Source organism: Lipotes vexillifer, unplaced genomic scaffold, assembly GCF_000442215.2.
Source record: "Lipotes vexillifer unplaced genomic scaffold, Lipotes_vexillifer_v1.1 scaffold1049, whole genome shotgun sequence".
Taxonomy (NCBI): domain Eukaryota; kingdom Metazoa; phylum Chordata; class Mammalia; order Artiodactyla; family Lipotidae; genus Lipotes; species Lipotes vexillifer.
In genome coordinates, this window is record NW_006799027.1 from 81436 (window position 1) to 105685 (window position 24250).

Consider the following 24250-nt stretch of genomic DNA (forward strand, 5'->3'; position numbering starts at 1 on the left):
CTTTTTAAAATATGTATCATTAAAAAAATAATAATAACCTTTGCTGTTTTTCTACTAAAAAGCTATATCATGCCACTTTTCTGTATTTATCTACATTAACCAGAAAAGAGCAGCCCGAGGCTACAGGCAGGCCTGGGCTTCAGCTGAAGGTGTATGTAGTGCTGCCACCTTGAACCTACGCCTCTTTCCTGCCTGCAGGGCAGGGAATGCCGGCTGTGCACTGGGTGAGTGGAGTAGCCGCCTGAGTCACGGTTACATCGCCCTGAGTCAGGGTCTCCCGGCACCAGACCGGATGTCAGATCCTGCTGCTGCATCTCTACGTGATGCTGCTCTGCAGGCCCCATTCCTTCAGCCCCTCCCGGCTCTGCAGTCTGTGCAGGAAAGGAGGGGTGCGGGCCAGGGGCAGGCCTTGCTCCTGGAGCAGGACAGACTGCTTTGTTGCCACTCAGATCACCGCCTGCTGATGGCTTCTGCATCTCGCTGACGACTCTGCAGACCTCCCTGCCTCTCCTCATTTCTCTGCCCCTGCTGTTCATTTACTGACCTCCCTCCATGTCCTTACGAGGATTCAAGACTCAGCGGTGCCTCTCTTCCAGCTTCCCTGAAATTTCTCGGGTAATAAACTAAAGAAAGAGGCTTATGTTTGAGTACAAAAATGTATTAACCCCAGTGACATGATATGACTGTGTGACTCCACAAATCTTTGGCCCATAATTTCCTCATCTGTGAAATGTGAGGTTTGGACCAGTGTTTCTGGCACTAGGACCTGATGTCCTGAGAATCTGACTCCTTTGGCCCCGGTGGAGCCTGGGAAACTATATTCATAAAAACCTCCTGTGTGGTTTGGATGGGCAGCCAGGCTTGCGCATCACTGGACAAGATCATTTCCAAGGTCCTTCTAACTCGAAAATTCTATGAATCAAGATCTTCTCCCCAATCAAGTCCCTGAGTCAAAAAAGGAATTATTAACTGTGTAGGTTTAGGTGGACCACAAAAAGGTAGAAAGATTCTTATAATTTTATTCTGGTAAAAATGAAATGTTTATATCTTTTTTTTAAAACCAAGTTCAAATACCATATGATATCACTCATATATAGAATCTAAAATACGACACAAATGAATGTATCTACAAAACAAAAACAGACTCACAGACATAGAAAACAGACTTGTGGTTGCCAAGGGGGAGGGGGGAGGGTCAGGGATAGACTGGGAGTTTGGGGTTGGTAGATGCAAACTAGTATATACAGGATGGATAAATAGCAAGATCCTAGTGTCTAGCACAGGGAGCTATATTCAATATCCTGTGATAAACCATAATGGAAACGAATAGGAAAAAGAATGTATATATGTATAACTGAGTCACTTTGCTGTACAGCAGAAATTAAGTACAACATTGTAAATCAAATATACTTCAGTAAAATTTGAAAAAAAAAAGTTCACCTGGGCAACTGCAGAACTGTTTGTGTTTAAGCATGAAATTTGTAAGCATGAAATTTTGTCCTGAAAAATTCCAAACTGAACGGAAGTCCCAAGTCAGAGCCCAGTGCTCTCTGGCCTCTCACTGCCTGGGTAGGTTCCAGGTCCCGGGAGAGAATGCAGTCGGCTGGCTGGGTCAGTAGGATTTGAGTTCTCCCATGCGGTTTGCAGCCACAGCTGGCCAAGTTCATTGTGAGCAGCGCTTCCTGCCTTCCTACCAACTGCATTAGGAAACAAAGACTGTCAAATTAAAGTTTCTGACTGAGGCCTTTGTTGAGAAAGTTACATTATCTATGACATCAGTGACAAGGCCAAAAGCAAGAAAATATATATGACTCTATTCCCTCAAAAGTACTCAGAAAAAGGCAGGGAGGCCAGATGTTTCCTTTCTGAGTGACAAAGGGCCTGAGAAAAATAGGTAGGAGGAACAACTCTGAAAGGTCCACTTGGACTGCTTTCTCAGTTCCTAGGGATGCTACCAAGTTCCAAGAGGACACTGCACCCCTGGATCCTAGGACAGGGCCTGGCGAATAATAAATGCTCAAGAAATATTAAATAAATATATGGATCAGACAGTTCTGGTCATCGAAAGACTGCTACCTGCTGAGGGTTAACTCAGGAAAAACTCTACTAAACTATAAGCTCAAAAAGGCAGAGATTAGCTCTTATTCATTTTGTGGGGCTTGACAACATCATCAGTAAACATTTGTTGAAATGAGCTGGCCAAGATCTCTTCTAGTTATGGGGGAAAGTGAGTCAACAAAGGAGCTGGTAGTAAAGGTTACAAAAGGCTGTATGTATAATATAAGATATACATACAATTTTTTCTTGAACAATTAAGGACACCTAACTATCAATGGCGATACTTATTTCAGTAAGAGAAATAGCATTTTTCAAGGAAATGGGTTTATGAACATTAATATGATAGTTTTAGGATAAAACACTGAGTGATTTATAATAGTGAAAAATTTGAATTGCCCTAACTCAACAGGGAACTTGTTAAATAAACTATGATGCTTTCGTGCAATTATATTTTTAGTTAGTATCACGCTTTCAAAAACATTTAATGTCATCGGGAAATTTATATGTGTTAAATCAAAAAGACGTGGTAGGGCTTCCCTGGTGGCGCAGTGGCTGAGAGTCCGCCTGCCGATGCAGGGGACACGGGTTTGTGCCCCGGTCCGGGAAGATCCCACATGCCGTGGAGCGGCTGGGCCCGTGAGCCATGGCCGTTGAGCCTGCGCGTCCGGAGCCTGTGCTCCGCAGCGGGAGAGGCCACAACAGTGAGAGGCCCGCGTACCGCAAAAAAAAAAAATGTGGAAGCAGGAACTGTTGATTCCTCCCAGCCCCATCTCCCTCCTCTTCCCGAACAACATGGTCTTGTCAAGGTTTCTACCTGCCTCTGCATAGCTGTGTGCTTCAGGGAGCAGCCCTGCTCTGGGGAGCCCATCACCAGTGGTCACCATGAATGCCCCTTGTGGTAGGTTGAGACATGGGTAGGTATGAGGTCATCTCAGGCCAGTGAAATGTTTGGGGAGGGGAGGAAGCTTCTGGAAAAGTTTTCCTCCATCTTGAAAAGAGACACAAGAAGCCAAAGTTCTGTTTCTACTAAACGTTGGCGGGTCTGCACATGATGTCTGCACCATGCGGCTGCCATGCAGCGAGGCTGGGCTGAGCTGACACCAGGAGAAGGCGGGAAGATGGGAAGGCCCAGATAGGGGAGGGGGTGGCTGCTAATCCACTGGTCGCTCAACCTTGGCATCATCCACTGTAGGTCAGTGGCCAAAAGTCAATTCATCAAATGCCCATCCACTGTAATCAATTCCCCATATGCCCAATTTGTTGAATTTACTCACTTATTTCAACTATTTAGATATTTAGATATAGTTGACTGATTTTCATTTAGTCTTCAAAATAGTACTTAAGGAATATTAAATTTGTTTTAGTCCCAGTTCCTTGTTGCTATAACTTGAGACTGACTTTTAATTAATTGTCCTTCTTAAGAAGTCACCTTATCTCTGGACTTACATGAGCCAATTATTTCTGATTGTTTAAGACAAATGAATATTGAGTCCTGGTTTTCTCTTACGTGCAGCTGAAAGCGTATGAATATCAATACATGTAGGTTAAGAGAGAGAGAGAGAGAGAGAGGGAATTATCTCTCACTTATGCCTGAATTGTAGGAATGGGAATATGGCTGATTTGTGCATCTATTATGCTTATCTTTGTACTTTTCTATATTTTCCAATTTTTAAAATAATGAACATCTATTGCTACTATAAATAAAGTGGAAAACTTGTCTTAAAAGCTGGGTTAAGTGCTATAAATGTTGTCAGTGCTAATCTCAGAGGGTTGTAAGATCATTGAGAACTGGCATTGAGTTAAGCTTAGTGAGTGGTGGGTGGGCAGAGAAGCCTTCCCAAAGGAGAAACCATTGACTTAATCCTAGAAGAATGAGTATGCATAGGATGAGTTGGAGGAGGTGAGGGTTAGGACCTCTGACTCCATTGTTCCTGATTTGGTTGAGGACGACTAGGGGAACACTTTCAGAATATTTATTGTCTTGCACTTTTCAAATATTCAATCTCTATGCCTTACACTTTTCAAATATTCAATCTCCTTTCACCATCACAACAATCTTGAAAGCAGGTATTATTATCTCCATTTTATAGAGGTAAGGCCTGAAGCTCAAAAGCTAACACAACGAACAGATGGTGGAGCTGCAATTTTAATGCAGGTCTGATGTTAAACATCACAAGCAACAGCCCTCATAGATGAGCTTCCTGGGGGTGGAAAATCAGAACGTGGAAGCAACCTAAATGCCCATCAACAGAGGAATGGATAAAGGAGATGTGGTACATATATACAATGGAATATTACTCAGCCATAAAAAAGAACAAAATAATGTCATTTGCAGCAACAAGGATGGACCTAGAGATTATTATAGTAAGTGAAGTAAGTCAGAGAAAAACAAATATCATAAGATACTGCTTATATGTGGAATCTAAAAAAATGGTACAAATGAACTTATTTATAAAAGAGAAATAGAGTCACCAATGTAGAAAACAAACTTATGGTTATCAGGGGATAAGGTGGGGGTGGGGATAAATTGTAACATTGGGACTGACATATATATACACTACTATATATAAAATAGATAGGACTTCCCTGGTGGCGCAGTGGTTATGCAGGGGACACGGGTTCGAGCCCCGGTCCGGGAAGATCCCACATGCCGCAGAGCAACTAATCCCATGCACCACAACTACAGAGCCTGCACTCTAGAGCCTGCAAGCCACAACTACTGAAGCCCGTGTGCCTAGAGCCCGTGCTCCGCAACAAGAGAAGCCACCGCAATGAGAAGCCCGCGCACCGCAACGAAGAGTAGCCCCTGCTCGCCGCAACTAGAGAAAGCCCACGCACGGCAATGAAGACCCAACACAGCCAAAAATAAATAAATAAATTTTAAAAAATAAAGTCTCTGTGGACACATTAAGTACATATATATAAAATAGATAATAAGGACCTACTGTATAGCACAGGGAACTCTTCTCAATATTCTGTAATGGACTATATGGGAAAAGAATCTAAAAAGGAGTGGATATATGTATAACTGATTCACTTTGCTGTACAGCAGAAACTAACACAACATTGTAAATCACCTATACTCCAATAAAAATTGAAAAAAAAATCATAGGATGTTAGAGCTGCAGACATTCAGATGAAGAACAGCTGTGATTGTGTGTAATCGAAACCCAACTCAAAGCACTTAAACAAAAGTGGAATGTATTGCCTTACATAGCAACGAAGTCTGAAAAGAGTGGAACCAGCAGGAGGCTTGGCCGTACCCAAGGGTTAAGGTTGTGGCCAGTACAGTCAACATTTTTCCTACAAAAGGAGAGAATCCTCTCCCAAGCCTGCAGAGAGGGGACCGTAGGAAAGACACTTCTGCAATGCCACTGACCACCCTCTGTCGTCCCCAAAACTGAGGCCCCAAAGAAGCAGCTTCTCAAAGTCAACTAAGGTCAAGGTGGTCCAAACACCCATCCAAAAATCTGTGAAAAGGATCTGCATCATTTTGTTATTTGTTGTTTATGTATCACTGTTGTCTGTCCTTAAAAAAAATCTTATCACCTAAGAAGTCTGGACATAGCTACTTGGTCTTTGTTTCCACAGACAGAGGAAAGGAACTCACACTTCCTGGCATCCAGCAGTAAAGAACACTGACCACAGGGTGACCTTTCAAGGTAAGGCTTTCATGAGCATTGGGCAGAATGCCTGTTTTTCAACCCAGTGCGGAATACTTATATTTTAGAACCTTTTGATTAAACCATTGCTGCAAGAAAGTGGGCCATCTATTTCTTTTTCCTGTACTTAGTCCTTAGATCAGGAGTGGGCAATTTTTTTCCACAAAGGATCAAATAGGAAATATTTTTGGCTTTGCAAACCATATGGTCTCTGTAGCAATGATTCAACTGCAGTCAAAGTGCAAAAGCAGCCATGGACAAAATGTAAATAAGCAAATGAGCATGGCTGTGTTCCAATAAAATTTCATTTTCAAAAACAGGAAGTGGGCTATATTTGGTTTGCAGGCCTTCGTTTGCCAATCCCTGCCCTAGAGCACTGATTTTTCTTTAAAAATTGCTGATTAAAAAGCACCATTAAAAAAAGAACCCATGACATGGGCTTCCCTGGTGGTGCAGTGGTTGAGAGTCCGCCTGCCGATGCAGAGGACACGGGTTCGTGCCCCTGCCTGGGAAGATCCCACGTGCCGCGGAGCGGCTGGGCCCGTGAGCCATGGCCGCTGAGCCTGCGCGTCTGGAGCCTGCGCTCCGCAATGGGAGAGGCCACGACAGTGAGAGGCCCGCGTACCGCAAAAAAAAAAAAAAAAGGACCCATGACAGAGAAAGATAATTTCACATTTTGTATTCTGTTTTAGTTGTTTTGATGATTATCTAAAGGAATCAGTATGAAATAAGAATTATTGTTACCTGTTTTGTGCTTCTGTTCATTCCAGAAGAGGAATAACCTTATCAAGGCATGTAGCTTAAAATCTTTAAATTAATAGAACTATTTTAATAGAATAAATTTAATGTTTTAAAACCCTGTATTCCAAATGTAAATTTGATTAAGAGAAAGAATTACGTAATCTGAACCGAGTAGATGGAGTGATCATAAATTTGTGGGACGAATAAATTATATTTTCCTTACTGTGAAGGGGAAATTGACTGATGCAAGAATAACCACTATTTTATAAATTTATTTATTTATTTTTGGCTACGTTGGGTCTTCGTTGCTGCGTGCAGGCTTCCTCTAGTTGCGGTGGGCAGGGGCTACTCTTTGTCGCGGGGCACGGGCTTCTCATTGCGGTGGCGTCTCTTGTTACGGAGCACGGGCTCTAGGTGCGCGGGCTCCTCATTGTGGTGGCTTCTCTTGTTGCAGAGCACGGGCTCTAGGTGCGCGGGCTTCACTAGTTGTGGCACATGTGCTCAGTAGTTGTGACTCATGGGCTCTAGAGCGCAGGCTCAGTAGTTGCGGCACGTGGGCTTTCCCTAGTTGTGGCAAGCGGGGTCTACTCTTGGTCGCGGTGCACTCAGTGGCTTCTCTTGTTGCGGAGCATGGGCTCTAGGTGCGTGGGCTTCAGTAGTTGTGGCTCGTGGGCTCTAGAGAGCAGGCTCAGTAGTTGTGGCACGTGGGCTTAGTTGCCCCGAGGCCATGTGGCATCTTCCCAGACCAGGGCTTGAACCTGTGTCCCCTGCATTGGCAGGCGGGTTCTTAACCACTGCGCCACCAGGGAAGCCCGGGAATAACCACTATTTTAAATCTCTAGAAATCCCTGCCCAATGACAGATGTAGAATTCAAAACTTGTTCACAGACTATACTTGGCTTTTCAAAAATTGATAACACTTTATTTTTATAAATTAAAAATATTTAGACTAACATAAACTTTTAACATTTATTAATATACAGCTTTAAATGTATACACCGTCTTATTAAAACTTAAAAGAACTCCGTTTGGTGATCGCTATTATCATTTTCTTCTACCATGGCAAAAACATCCTCAAAAATATAAACTTAACTAACATGTACATGGTAGCCTCAGACACTAGGTGCATTGGGCATTATTATCCTTACTTTCAGACATAACGCAGCATCCAGATCCGGAAGGTGAGCTGATTCTTCTCTAGTCACACACTAGTGACCAGCAAAGTTAGAACCAGGATCTAGATTTTTGGACTCCAAGTCCATACTCTTGTACTCTACCATATTGAGCTAACTGGCCTCATTGACACTCCGACTTTTCTAATCTCCAAATGCTTCACAGATTTATAAAACTGAGTAAAAGAATAAATATTTTCAATTGCAACTTAGAACTAATTTTTGAAAATCACAACAAAAAAGTTATATGTGTTAGGCAGATCACTTAAATCTGCAGAACGTACGGGTAGTACTAGATATGGGGTTTCAACCTGTGCTCTGTGGATGCGTAAAAGCTCAGGTGAACCTCAGGAATCAGGAGCTTTTGAATATGCTTAAGTCTTCCACAACTGATGTCATGTTTTTGGCCCAGCCGTGAAAACTGACTAGCCAAGAAGGCCATGTATCAGTTTTAATATTTTATTTTGCTATATTAGTGAACCCTGTAGAACTTTATTTGAAAAAATATTACTTTGCTAAATAATTTACTAGGCTAAATAATTTTTCTTCCAGCTTTCATATTCTGTGATACTCTGATTTCAGAATCAAATCTATATCTGAATGTGAAAAATATACAATGAGGAGAGCAATTACATTGTTCCTTACTTCCTTTCTTTCTCTCCCTCTCCCTCTCTCTTCCTTCCTTTCTTCCATCTTCCTTCCTTTCTTCCATCTTGCTTCCTTCCTTTCTTTTTTTTTTTTATAATAGCCTTTCTGATGGGTGTGGCCTGACTAGTTTTTAATCAACTAAGAAGCTGAAGAAGAAAGGAAACAAATGAGCATAAGAACCCAGTGACATTAAAGCAGAACCAAAGCAACTCAGAGACTCCATCTAAGCAGCTCTTGTAGGGTCTCCTCGCTACATCCTGCTGTGGATCTTCCCTAGGGATCTCCATACACTAATGAGAGAGCAGAGGCACATGATTATGTTATATGCCAAATATGCTATGATTTCAATCTGTTGTTCTCTGGAGTCATAGGTAGGATATCTGGTTGAAGCAACCTTATAAAAAGTTCTGTGGATACAATGTTAACTAAACTATTTTTTATATAGACTCTAAGGTGGATGGATTGCTTCCCAAACCCGTCTCCTGTGCAAAGTATACTCTTGAGTTCCAAATATATAGATGGCAATTTAAGGACATAAAACAAAATCAAAGAATTCAGGAAAAAATAAATTACACATTCTTAGATCTGGAATGTCATGTGTGAGTGGATGTTACTTTTCCAAAATAAATGGAAACCTCCAATTCCAAGATTATCTAGGAGATCAGTGTCTAACCCTTCCTTCAGTGTTCCCTTCCATCACACCTGTGATTCACCTAAGCACCCCCTTGGGTTTCAGTGTCCTTCAAAGTGTCGTCTGATTCCTACACCCAAGACAGCACAATACTTATATCTGAACAATTTAGCATTGCCATTGTTTCTCACTGCCAAATGGAGTTTCGTTGCATATTTGTCACCCTCAGGCAAAAGAGGCAGCTACTCTACTCCACACAATACTACTCTGTCTTGATCCCCATTGTAGTCCTAGAGAGAATGAGCTTAGTTGAGTTTGCTCTGTGCTCAATCAAGCTGCCTCTACAGTGAATACAGCCACACACGGCCATCGCTCCAGGGAAAAAAAGGCTTTGTGCCAGCCAGAGCGGTTGGGTTGGAAGGAACACTTAGCACCAGCCACGTACGTGTTCAAGCCAGCCTTCACAAATCCTGTGGGGCTTGGCTTTAGTCTGGGTTACCGGCTTGGAAACACATTTTCCTCAAGGTAATTTTTAAATAGACTTTGTTTTTTAGGTTAACCAAAGTTTTAGGTTCTCAGCAGAATTGAGCAGAAAGTGCAGAGAGCTGCCCTGAAGTGGTGTCATACAGAATAGCTTCACTGCTCTGAAAATCCTCTGTGGCTGCCTATCCAACCCTCCATCTCCCCCTAACCACTGGCAACCACCATGTTTATGTCTCCATAGCTTTGCTTTCCAGAATGTCATGTAATTGGAATCATACAGCATGTAGCCTTTTCCAACTAGTTTCTTTCACTTAGCAATATGCATTTAGGTGTCCTTCATGTCTTTTCGTGGCTTGAGAACTCTTTTTTTTTTGGTATATGGACATAAGTTTTTAACTCATCTGCATAAATACCAGAGTGTGATTCCTGAATTATAAGGTAAGAGTAGGTTTAGTTTTGTAAGAAACTGCCAAACTGTCTACCAAAGTAGCTGTACCATTTTGCATGCCAACCAGCAATGAACGAGAGTTCAAACGCTCCTTGTCAGCATTTGGTGGTATCAGTGCTTGAATTTTGGCCATTCTAATAGGTATGTGTTAGTATCTCATTGTTGTTTTAATTTGCATTTCCCTGATGACACGTCATGTAGAGCATCTCTTCCTATGCTTATTTGCCATCCGTGTATCTTCTTTGGTGAGGTGTCTATTCAGATCTTTTGCCCATTTTAAAATCTGGTTCTTTTCTTATTGTTGAGTTTTAGTAGTTCCTTCTATATTTTGGGTAACAGTCCTTTATCAGACGTGTCTTATGAAATATTTTCTCCCTGGCTTCTCATTCTCTCCACAATCTTTCGCAGGGCATCCTCAAGATAATTTTATCTCTGACAACTCATTGTTATGCTGTGCCGCTAGACTTTGGTCTGGATCATACTATTAGTATTATTACCTAAACTACCCTCTCTGTCTTAAAATTCCCTCCCTAGAGACTGTGTTCTTAAACAGATTGAACCACGTCATGCCTAATAATTGATTTTGGATATCAGGGCTCTCAGGCCAACCTCTATGCAGTCACAAAAGGCTCTGTTATGTGCTAACCCACAACATAGCTGTCTGGACACCCTACATTTGCCTGAAAGGATCATATAAGTGATCCATGACAGGACAAAGATTGGATTTAAAATTTTTTTTTTGATCAAAAAATACAGAGTTGGGCTTCCCTGGTGGCGCAGTGGTTGAGAGTCCGCCTGCCGATGCAGGGGACGCGGGTTCGTGCCCCGGTCCGGGAGGATCCCACATGCCGCAGAGCGGCTGGGCCGCTGAGCCTGCGCGTCTGGAGCCTGTGCTCCACAACGGGAGAGGCCACGACAGTGATAGGCCCGCGTACCACAAAAAGAAAAAAGAAAAAAAAAGAAAAAATACAGAGTTGAAACTATACTGTATTGTATTGCAGTGGTAGATGCATGTCATGGATGCTGTGTACATGTATACATGTCAAACGCCAATTATGCATCAGGCAAAATCCATAGACCATACAACAGTAAGGGTGAGTCCTAATGGAATCTATGGACTTCAGTTAATAATCGTATACCAATACTGGCTCATCAATTGTAAAAGCTGTACCACACTAACTCAAGATGTTAATAATAGAAGAAACTGTGCGTTGGGGGCTGTGGCACAGGGGTGTACAGGCACTCTCTGTACTTCATGCCCCACTTTCAGAAAACCTACAACTGCTCTAAAAAATAAAGTCTATTATTTAAAACAGATACACTGCCTCAACCTTATAAAGTAGTTTTATTTACATTTCAGATTAGTTGATTTGTTCAAAGAACATTTTTTGAAAAGGTAAACACAATAAGTCAAAAACATCAATTCATTTAGGTAGAAAGTTAATTACCTGAATAATGATGTAGTGTCTTAAACATAACTCTCCCTCCCTGATTCTTTGCTGAAGTGACTCAACTAATTAATGTAGAAGGAGAAATTTCATCCCACCAGTGGAAACTGGAACATATTCTTGCATTCTTGAGATTGTGGTAGGCAGAACTCTAAGAGGGCTCCCTAAAAGCCCCACCTCTGGGTGTACAGCTTGGATGACGCCCTCCTTTTGAATGTGAAGGGAACCTTTGAATACGAAGGGTAGCTGCTCCCTTGATTAGATTGTGTCACGTGGCAAATGCTGATGGGATGGATAGTCACTCCCCTGATTGCATGATGTTTCATAAGACACTCTTGTAGCAAGACACTAAGGAGACTGCAGTCAGAGCAATGCACTTCTGCCGGCCTGGAAACTTGCAAACATCTGCTTTGTGACCTGCCTCCGGGGGCCATGCGGCAGCAGACTACAAGTGGCCTTAGGAATGGAGCACAGTTCCCAGCAAGAAAACAGGGGCCTCAGTCCTTTGGCAAGGAACCAAATTCTGCCATACACTTAATGAGCTTGGGAGAGGATCCAGAGGCTCACGTGGGAACAGCAGCTGTGGACAACACTGTGATTGTGGCCTGGTGGCACCTGATCAGAGGACACGCCTGGACTCCTGACCCATGCAAACTATTACATAATACATGCATGTTACTTTAAGCCATTATGTTTGTGGTCATTTGTTATGCAGCAACACAAGACTAATACAGAGGCCATACAGGGGAGAGTCAGATTACAAGAAAGCCTGTGTGGTCTTGCCCACCTCTCCTCGGGGAAACCCTTGGACTCCATGGTCAGATCTGTGTTTGAGGGCATCCTTTCACCAGCCTAAATCCTTCCAGTTGGCCAGAGGAATAGCTCCAATCCCAGCTGGCCCCATGGCTTCCTGCCTTGTGGAGAGGACTTGGCATGCCAGCGGGCTTTCCTCTGGCACACCTGAAAGGGATCTACCTGCTCTATGCCCTCACCTCCAACCCATCTAAGAATAGGCTCACTCACTATTGGTCGAGGCTGTTCTTCCTGGGAGATCCCAGAGCCAGAGCAATGTAAGTGCTAAAGAGACTCACTCCAGCTAATACAAGTAAATAAGCTAGACAGCAGCAACATCACTAACTACAGAAGTAGAATCTTCCGGGGCTTCCCTGGTGGCGCCGTGGTTGAGAGTCCGCCTGCCGATGCAGGGGACCCGGGTTCGTGCCCCGGTCCGGGAGGATCCCACATGCCTCGGAGCGGCTGGGCCCGTGAGCCACGGCCGCTGAGCCTGCGCGTCCGGAGCCTGTGCTCCGCAACGGGAGAGGCCACAACAGTGAGAGGCCTGCATACCGCAAAAAAAAAAAAAAAGAAGTAGAATCTTCCGGGGCTTCCCTGGTTGCGCCGTGGTTGAGAGTCCGCCTGCCGATGCAGGGGACCCGGGTTCGTGCCCCGGTCCGGGAGGATCCCACATGCCTCGGAGCGGCTGGGCCCGTGAGCCACGGCCGCTGAGCCTGCGCGTCCGGAGCCTGTGCTCCGCAACGGGAGAGGCCACAACAGTGAGAGGCCTGCATACCGCAAAAAAAAAAAAAAAGAAAAAAAAAAAAAAAGAAAAAAAAAAAAAAAGAAAAAAAAAAAAAAAGAAAAAAAAAAAAAAAGAAAAAAAAAAAAAAAAAAAAGAAGTAGAATCTTCCGGTCAGAAGAGGTGTGCCAAGATGACCGTTTAGAACAAAGGAACCTCTATGAAACAAGAACCAGGAGAGAGTTTGGAAGAAACATCCTAGTTCATATTCACAATGAGATTTGAGAGGATATTCCATCCATTAAACAAACCAACCAACCAGGTTTTCGTCAAAATAAATGCTCTGAAAATAATTCTTTGACAAAAATTTTAAACCATAATTGCCAAAATAAAAATCTAAATAATGACAGCGAATAATGTAATAGACAATCCCAAAATCTGAATGATACTGATGGAGTATACACACAAGAGAGATCATGGGAAAAGAAAAGTACTTTGGAGAACAGATTTAGAAGTCTAATCTAAAAATAATCAGAGTTCTAAACGCAAAAAAAAAAAAAAGGAAGCAGTAGAGAATGAACAATCAATGAAATAATAAAAGGCAATTCTTCAGAGCTGGAGAAAGGATTGTGCCTGCAGATTTAAAATGTTCATTGACTAATGACAGCATTATTTTTCAAAAGCCCATTTCTAATATCAAGAACCATGAAGGGTGTGAGGTTTTACCAGAGTTACAAGTTACCAAGGAAAAGAATGATAACTCAGCATCATAGATATTCAGAGATTCAGAATGTAATAGTATACCAACCATGTACGCTTTTTGGATAATTACTTGTGAAAATACTTTAGTTACATAAAATCTGAATCAGAGTAAAGATCACAGGAAAGGAAAAGATACAATATACAAGAAAGGACACTAAGTAGTAAAAATCCAATAAAATTTAGAGTAAAATCTAAATAAAATTTGAGAAATGAAGTGTGATGCAATTAAAAGTAATCTTGAAAAAGAAGTCCTATTGTAAGAAAATAATTATCAGAGCTTCTGGAAAATTGGGCAGCTTATTCAGTAAAACCTGGGGAAAGGACAGAGGAAGGGAAGGAGGGAAAAATAAAAGCTTGCAAAGGGTTCCCATTGGGGTAGGAAGTCCAGGACATTGTTTTAAGTTGATGTAGATTCTGATAGAGAAATGTAGACTCACATGTCTTTGGTAAAATATAATAGTGACCACCAGTAGAACTAAAATAATACGTAGAACTGCCTAGTCAATAAAGAAAAACATATTAAATCAAGAGAGGACGATAAGAGTAAATCTTAGAAGTTCTCATCATAAGAAAAAAACTGTAACTATGTGTGGTGATGGATGTTAACTAGACCTATTGGGTGGTCACTTCACAAAATATACAAATATCAAATCATGTTGTACACCTGAAACTAATATAATGTTATATGTCAATATACCTCAAATAAAAAAAGAGAGAGGAGGAAAAACCAATAGGGGAGGGGGCCTTTCTGCAGTGTTCCCTCATGGGACCTGCCTTCCACCATGCCCTTCCTAGCTTCCCCTCCGGAAGAGTCATCTGTGCCAAGGGACAAAGCACTGGGTGTTAAAAGATATGAACTCATGGCTGACATCACCTCATTCACCTTTTCTTTCCCTGTGTCTGGTGGGTAAACTGACTCTGGGTCCAAGGAAGCTCTGCAGATTCTCTCTCACATGCACAACCGGGCAAGCTCATCATTGCTTGGGACTGTGGGAAAGTGAGAATCCCACCATTCAGACTTGGGCAGGAGGGGAGTGAGGGCGTCTCCCACACTTCATGTCTAAACCACATTCTGGAGAGAGCGTTTTCAGGACTCAGTGTTTAAATACCCATGTAGCTAAGAGTAAAGGGGCACCTTTGTCTTTTCGCCTGCTGTGGAAAGCCGAGGGAACGGACACTGATTGGTTGGATCAGCTGATACACTTGGGGAGGGGTCTTTGATTGATCATAATACCATGATGGTTAAACTGGTAAAACTTCAAACATATCTCAACAAGAACAGCTTCAGCTGCAGAAACAGCAACAACAGAAAATTGACCCTCGTACAATTTAGTAGGTAGGTATGTAAAGGCTTTTGAGGAAAGGGAGAGAAATGAAACTATAACATTTTAAAGCCTGTTGACTTTGACCCAGAAATTCCTCATGTATAATTTACCTTTAGGGGAAAACTTGGTCATGGGTGTGTAAGAATTCAAAGATGCCCACCACAGTGTTTTCTGTAATCAAGAAACATCACTGAGGGGAACCCTAAGACTTCTTCAGGAGGAGATACAACTGACAGGCAGTTCTATCAGTCAGTGGCTGCAGCCAATACAAAAAATGGGGTTGATTTACACATATTAATCTGTAAAGTTATATAAAATTCATTAAGTAAAGAAATTCCATTGCAGAGCATTATCTATATTATGATCACATCCATGTGTGTGTGTGTGTGTTTATCCTTAGAAAGAGGTCTGGCAGGATATTTTTGATCTCTCTGGTCTCTGGGGAGTGTGAGACTCTAAGGGATATTCACATTTTTCTTTTTTGCATTTCAGTACTGCTTGATTTTTCCATGATGAGAATGTTAACTTCTCTTAAAGAAATGATAGTCAGTTTAGTGGGAAAGTGGTTTTTTTTTTTGGATATATTTGGAAATTTGCAAAAGTATTACTTTATGCAAGGAAATGCTTACTGGGTAATTGTTTGGTTTCCTATATTACCTTGCTCATTTAATCTTAGCAGCATTATAGAGGTATTTTCCTAGTTAATTTGCACAGAATAGATATTCCCCCCACCCCTTTCTGGTCAATTTTATGGAATCCAAGAATAAGCCCATGGGCTCATTCTGGTAATGTTTAAATTTCCCATATTACAGACATTATTATCATCTGATCATCAACATAATGATATAAAAAACTATATATTGATTATTGTCATCTGATAATAGCACTATATACAACAAAAAAACCATATATTGATGATCAGATGATAATTGGCTGTGACAGAAAAGTTTAAAGAGTGAGTATATATTGCTTCCAAGAGGTTCAAAAAACTTTACGGGCATAATCACAGAAAAATTTAATAGAGTACTAAAAACTAAGTAGAGACAGATGCTATGACCATTTTATGAGTGGAAAACTGAGGTAGCCTGAGCTATGGACACACTGGAAAAATAGAAATGTTGGGAATAGGTGTAAAAGCTTTCGATTCTTTTCCAGACATTCATCCAAAAGTCCCTTCCCTCCTTTTGAAATCTTTTTGGTCAAAATCCCTGGTAGTTCTATTTTTCAGTCTGCCAGTAACAATTATGTCACAAACATCAAAGCATTTACCGTACACATCCATAATCATTTCGACTGGTCAGCAAGGTTGCCTTATATGTACTTTGCATTATTTTTTAACCTACAGCAATACTTCAGTCACAGAGATTTTGTCCTAGATCATCACCTGGACTCTATTTAGAATATTTTTGTTTTCTTTAAATTAAAAACAAGTACATGTAGGAAGAAGGTAGGAACTTAGTTTTAAAAGTCAACGTTGAGAAAGGCCTGTCTTTCATCAGTTCTCCAGAATTTTAATAACTGTTTACCAACATTTCCTGCAGTTAGATTTCCATTTGCAACACTTCCCTTTTCTGATCTGAAGGGCAGGTTTGTCCTGACACCCCCCAGTCACTCGTACTTAAGGCAACTGACTCAGGCTTCCCCGGGGTTTTTCGCCCGGCAGTTTCTCTCTATATATGGTAATAATGCTTAGCAGATCCGTGCGCGCTTCCCGGAGGAAAACTGGAAAGAGAAATCACGTGAGCGTAACTGGAGCCTGCGGTTGGCCTGGGCAGCTCCTCCTCAGTGAAGAGGTGAGAGGCGATTAAGAAAGACTTACCTCTTCCTGGAGAGATTTCAGTCCACGTTGCCTGCCCGGAGCCGCCAGCTTCCCCGGGGCGCGTCCCCAGGTCGCGCGGCATCACCTGCCGTCCTCCGTCCCGGCCGGGGTCCCAGGTCCCAGCGCCCCCGCTGCTGCTGAAGTGCTTACCCTCCCTCCCGAGATCTCACCGAATCGCAGGGCAGTTATCCTCCTGGGTCACTCTTCAAAGCAATTCCATATTAGAGTCAGGTGTGAAGTCCACTGTCAGCTGCTTTCTACTAACGGAAGTACAATTCTATCCAGAAGCAGAAGGATAAACTAAATGTCTCCCTTAAGTAACTTGGGGTTTCTCAGCCCTGGGGTGTCAGGGCTCTTCTGAAACGGTGGCACAGGCTTTCGGATGATGATGCTCTATGGCTTTTGGGAACAATCTCATTGCTGTTCATCCTGACCAAAACTTCCGTCTGTATATTCCCACTGTGCCCTTCCCACCGGAACTCCCCCAACCCTGCCCCGCAAAATTCAATCAATAAATACTGTATTATAATCAGTATAATTTCACTTCATACTGTCATAAAGACCACTTTCATTATTTGTTCCTTCCACTTGTTTCCTTCCTGGGCAAAACCAAACAAAGTCAATCAAACCAAAAACTTCAGAAAAACAAAGTGCGTGTACTCAGGCCTCAATAGTCTGAAAATCCTTCTCACTTTTTCAGCGGAATGCAGATAGATGTAGGTATGAGAGTTTTTGTTTTATAAGAGATTAGAGGACAAACAGAAATGTGTGAGCCACGGTGCTTAGTTTTTCCATCCTGTCGTTTTAGTTTTTTGGAATGGGATGGGGAAAATGTAGTTATTGTCTGCCATCTAATGGACTGAGTTGGAATTGCACCTTGCCGCTAAGATCCAGTGGCTAAAATTCATACAAATATGTACTGATTCAGATGAAGAATGATGAATTCTACAAACAAGTGTACTTTCAAGCTTCAGAGTTCCACAGGTTAAAAAAAAAGTGTGCGTTCTTGGTTGTAGGCTTTTCCCTTTCATCACTTTAAATATATCATGCCATTCCCTTTTGGTCTGCAGAGTTTCTGCTGAAAAATCAGCTGATAGCTTTTTGGGAGTTCCCTTGTATGTTATTTGTTGCTTTTCCCTTACTGCTTTTAGTATTCTCTCTTTACATTTAAGTTTTGTCATTTTGATTACAGTGTGTCTTGACTGTATGGGACTCTCTGTGCTTCTTGGGCTTTGGTGACTGCTTCCTTTCCCAGGTTAGGGAGGTTTTCGGCTATTTTCTCTTCAAATATTGTCTTGGACCCCTTGTCTCGCCCTTCTCCTTCTGGCACCCCTATAACGTGGGGGAAAAAAAACAATGAAAAGGACACAATGATAAACATTTATTGCAAAGCTGGAGAGAAGGAGTTTATGTTAAATCAAGATGGAAAGAATCAAGAAAATCTCACTTACAGAACCATGTGACGAACAGCTGTGTGCAGTGAGCAAAACTTGTCATCAATGAATGCATTCACAATACTATGGAGAGCAATGGCTTGAAATGACGGCCCAAGAAAGCAAAGCAAACAACGTAGTCTCAGTCTATACTGCCAGAGTGGAACTTCTGTCATCAACCAGGCTATCCTGTACATCCAGTGAGTCATTTACGCTTTTCAGTTTTTTCCTTTATCATGCTTCTGCTACCTCTCCATTCTTCTCTGTTGCCACTACTAAGAATGGGTAGTAGATAATTTTCCACATTCCCTTCCATCTTAGCTCTAACCAGCCTGTGTATTGTTTGCCAGACTAATCTTCCTTCAACGCTGGGTCACTATTGCTTGAAACTATCCTGGAACCTTATTTCTCTTTCTTTCTAAATACCTCTTCCATCTGGTTTCACGGTTGCTTTAATCAGGTCTCACTACCTATACAATTTTATTCCCTACTCTAACTTTTTGCCAGTGGCTTCATAGCCCCTTGAATAACCCTGGTCCCTGTTCCTTTCAAGTCTTCCTTGACTGCAGCTCCTCTCATGAGGAACACCTGTCCTCCTCTCCTTTTGTGAAGCCAAATTCTCCTCATTCAGGATCCAGCCCAGCTGTTGCCCCTCAGTGGACTCCCTCCTTACCCGTGAAATTTTAGAGAAATTAGAGGTTCTATTCTGAAACTGAGTCCTTGGGCAAATACTGTCCAATGGTTTACTATTATTTCTCAGATTTGAGTTCCATCTCCTGCAAAATCTGTTGTGAAATACTCAAGGCCAGATACTCTTTCTTACTCACTTGCCATCCCCCCTCAGGATCTATATTTCTGGGAACACTGGGAGCTCACAGGTATTTGATGATGGGTTTTCTTGAGCCTCAGCACAATTCTGCAAGGAAGATGCAGCTGGATGGTTATTCCCATTTTATGAATGAGGATGCTGAGGCCCAGAGCATTTGCAAGACTTGCTCTCGTCAGTGACAGAGCCAGGGCAGGAGCACTGGGGTCTCCTTCATGTCTAGGGCTCCCCTTGGTGCTGCCCCCAGACCCGCACTGATAGGTGAAGTCATGCCTTAAGCCCTTCTTCACTTTCAGATAGAAAATTGAATTTTCTTACAGATAACTGACCTGGGCTCATGCTATAGGGAGTACCCAGGCAGCAGAATATCATCAGGGTGTGTAGCTATGCCTCCTACTTGGCAACTTCAGTTCTTTCTGGGTGGTTATGCCACATTTTCAGCCCACACCCATTTGTCCTGTTTGAAAACCACAAACTGGTTCTTGGGCGACAACATTTTCCAACACAGCCTCTGATTAAGCGACTGACGTGCTTGTTTAAACCTTTAAACAACTGTGAATGTGACTTGTCTCCTGCCCCTTCTCACGTGATGAAAGGTATCCTGGGGCGCCCAAGCTCACGCAGTGTGCTAATTAAAAACAACTACTATCAGGCTGTCTTAACCAGAGTCGTTAGGGAGTCAGGAGGATTTCTAGGTAGTTCCAACTCTGGCCACAGGATGGATTCATTTTCCATCCTGTGTGCATCTTCGGAGACTTGCCAGCATGGAATCCCTCCACTGATGTGCTGTTGCTCGCGTTTCTGGCTCAGGCCCTACGCCGGTGGCGGGCTCAGCAGCAGGAGTCGGTTGCAAAGGGGGAATATCATATCTACACGCAGCTGAGCGATTCAGAGAGACGGCGTTGCCGAAATTTGTTCTGTTAAATACCTAGAAGAGAAATGCTTAATATTGTTAAGCAATTCTACTGACTCAGAATACTTTTGTGTATTCATTGAACAAAAAGCAGTAGGGAGAGGCTTAGATTGTTTAAAGAAAATCTAAATATGCAGTCCTAACAAGTGTCTTTTATAACTGCATGTCTAATGAAATGATCAGAATTTATCTAAAAGGATCATGAAATGCAATATTACCTTTGTTTTATGATGATACTGTTAACATATGAAGATTAGTTTCCAATTAAGCTATAAAAAAATTTCGTGATACTAGTGGCAAGAAATTTTCAACTAATTAAATCCAAAAGTTTCAGTTATACAGATGAATAAGTCCTTAGACTTCTACTTAACAGCACAGAGCCTGTAGTTAACAACACTGTATTGTATACTTAAGATTTTGCTAAGACGGTAAACCTTAGGTTACACAAAAAATAATAATAATGAGGGCAGGAGGAAACTTTCAGTGGTGATGGAGATGTTTCTGGCATCGATTGTGGTGATAGTTTCATGGGTGAATGCTTATCTCGAAACTCATCAAGTTGGATACATATTAAACATGTACAATTTTTTTGTATGTCAATCATATATCAATAAAGTGTTTTTTTTAAAGAGTTGTATCTGACTGGGAAACTGCCATAAAACGTACAGATGCAGTGCACTCGTGAGGATCTCAGAACTACTACCACTGAAAACTGCCCAGACATAATTTTTACAGAATGCAAAACATAATCACAAACTTCATTTCCTTTGCCCTCCCAGAAAACCAGTTATTCTGATCCCTGTTTTGCAGGCTTAGAAAGTCAAATGGCTTCCAAATCTTACATGTCTCCTACTGTGGTCTGGGTGGGGGTGAGGACTTCGACCTGAAGCCACACCATGTGACTTCACATCCATTAACTACCCAGACATCAGTAAGTTAAGATACAAACTCCATCATGATATAATATTGACTATTCAACCCTTAGAATATGTTTGCCTAAACTATTATTTTTTCTAGTCTTATGGAAACTTGGATGTTCCCTGAACAAATTTCTAATGTGGCACCTTGGGGAGAAAATCCCTTAAAAATGTCTTGTACCGTAAATTTCATTGTGTGTGAGTCACCTAGATTGATGACTCTTCCTGTCACTTCACACAAAGCTTAGTTAATGACGATGACAGAGGACTTGGATCACCTCCATGGCTTCTGACCCTTTTATTTGCCAAGAGCATCTGCAAAGCCACTTGCTAAGTACCTAGGATCAGAACACCTAAGGCCCAGAATATCTAATCAATCAACCTCGGATACAGTCATCACAGAACAATAAACCCAAGATGAGAGGTTGGAAAGCACACTGGAGGCTGTTGCTTATCTTTGATTCTTCTCAAATTTATCACTCTATTCCTTGAGCCCCAGATGCAAACCACATCTTTTCCATTTAATGTGACAGATTTGCACTGATAGATGGTGTTGGCATCCCACGATATATTGGAACATCAGATTTCCTGGTGACAAAATCCTGGGTAGGTTTGTACGACCAAGTCAACTTAGTAGAAAATTCTATATTGACTTTTCATGTCCAAGACTCTAGTTTCTGATTTCTTGAGTGCCATGGGGAGGTTACTGCTGATGGAAATGAAAGCTTGATTGATTAGAACAGAGATGTGCCTTTTAAAAGATTGAACTGCCGGCCTTAAAGGATCAAATTCAACTCTCAAGAGGGAGGCTGCCCTTATAATTCTTTTTTCCTCCTAGGCATTGGGATTCATTTTTTCGTGCCTTGAAACAGCAAATCGTGGACTACCATTTGAAGAGTCTTGTGTAAATTGTCCTTCAGACCTAGGCCTAGAGATTATAATCTATTAGCAGAAAGCTGCAAAACTCCACACACTAGAGGCAAAGCAAGACGTTTTCTCACTTCAGATGAAGTCTGCAAAAGGGCGCTCTTAGTGGGAGTGGACATTCATTTAGAAATATTAGAAATTGAAGAGCACTTAGCAATGGCCTTACAGGCTGGTCTGGCACTCCGTACCTCTAACTGCGGCTTCAGTGTGATTACACTCAGCTTCCTTGTGTCTGATCGGCGTGCATACAGTGTGTCCATTTTCTACCCTCTCTTGAAGCAGGCATTAGGCTGCTGGTCTGGACCGTTTCTATCTAGTTCAAGGGTGATCTCTGGGTTCAAGTCCCTTCTAAGTCAAGCTCTAAGTGGCTCCAAGGCAAAAGTGAAACCTGAACTCTCAATGGGACACAGAAGCAGACTGGACACTCAGAGCACTTCAGAGTCATTCTTGGTGGGGAATTATTGAGTCAACCATCTCCCTTTCCCAACCCTTTATAAACTGGCACTTGCATAACACGATCAAGGTTCCCTTTGCCTTCTGTAAATTACTTAATTTTGTGTGTGTTTGTTAAAACCAAATAATGTTTATTCATACTCAGTTTAAAATATTTTCCTATGAATGGGAGTTCCCTGGCAGTCCAGTGGTTAGAACTCGGTGCTTTCACTGCTGTGGCCCAGGTTCAATCCCTGGTCCAGGAACTAAGATCCTGCAAGCAGTGAGGCACGGGCAAACAAACAAACAAACAAACAAATATATATATTTTCCTATGAAAAGAAAGATTTTCTGTTTCTTAATGAGATAAAATTCACATAACATAAAATTCACCATTTAAACCATCTTAAACAATTCTGTAGTTTTTAATATTTTACAGTTTTGTACAACTATCAAACTAACTCTAGACCATTTCCAGGATCCCCCAAAGAAAACCCCGTAGATGTTAGCTGACAGTCCCAATTTCCCTCTCCCAGCATCCCCTGGCAATCAATAATCTACCAAGAGTAGATTGGTGGTTGTAAATTTCTTAATTTATATGGTTTTGACTAGATAGAATGTTCCCAGGCACATGATTCAGGAAGTAGAGAGGAGTACATGGTGAACTCTTCTTGTCTTCATCCTCCACAGACCCAATTTCCCTCTCTGGTGACATGTTTTTACCCATTTCTTTATCCTTCCAGAGATAGTCAATGCCTACACCTGTACACACACATAGAGAGCTTCCTATGTTATATGGGCATATGATATTTCAAACAAATGGTTGTGTGCTCTCTACCTTATTGTGAAAGCTAACAATTTGATTTTGAGTCTGCTTCAATTTTTTTGGCTGCTGTATAGTATTCCATTTCATGGATGTGTTATAATTTATTTAATCAGTTGCTGTTAATAGACTTTTAAATTGCTCCCAGTCTTTTGATATTACAAACAACTCTTCAGTAGACATCTTTCTACATACATCATTTACACATATATTAATATATTTGTAGGATAAATTTCTTGAAGTGGATATGACAGATCTTAGTTTTGTCATAATTAATGATATACTTCTGATTTTTATTAACACTTCCATTTCTATCTTTCACTGTGTGGTCTGTGTTTTTCTTTTTGCTGATAATATGAAAAATTTTAAATACTTTATCTAGTTGTTTGTTTTTATAAAATACAGTATACTTAAGACCTCTGTTTCTTTGATCAGCATTCTTTGACTCCTTACTTTATTAATGTTGAAATCGCTAATGTCCACTTCCTCTCCCCAATATTCCCTCTACTAGCTGATTTTCTTTGACTTTTATTATTCTTCTCACTGTTTTTTTTTTTTATACGAGCTTACTGCTTTTTTAAAAATTTTAATTAATTTATTTATTTTTGGCTACACTGGGTCTTCATAGCTGCATGCAGGCTTTCTCCCATTGCAGCGAGCGGGGGCTACTCTTCGTTGCGGTGCATGGGCTTCTCACTGTGGTGGCTTCTCTTGTTGCGGAGCAGGGGCTCTAGGGTACGTGGGCTTCAGTAGTTGCAGCATGCGGGCTCAGTAGTTGTGGTGCAAGGGCTCTAGAGCGTGCGGGCTCAGTAGTCACGGTGCACAGGCTTAGCTGCTCCACGGCATGTGGGATCTTCCCAGACCAAGGATCGAACCTGTGTCCCCTGCATTGGCAGGCAGACTCTTAACCACTGGACCACCAGGGAAGTCCAATGTTTATTTTAAAATAAACTCCTATTAATTGGTTTATCAGCTTTGATGCCTGGCTGTGAAAGATAAGGAACTCTCTAAACCTACATTACTTTCCTCTTTATATCCTCCTTTTCCTCTGAATTTTGTTATTTTAGAATGTTCCCATTGTTAGGAAATCTTTCTTTTACTTTGTTATCCAGTAGCTTTACTAGGATGTGTCTCAGTGTTGATAATTTGGTGTAAGTTATTTTTCCTGGAATAAGATGTGCCTAAAATTTAGATTCAAGTCTCCCATTAAGTCTGGATCTCATTAATATGTCTTCTCTATTTACCCTTTATCTCCAATCCATTCCT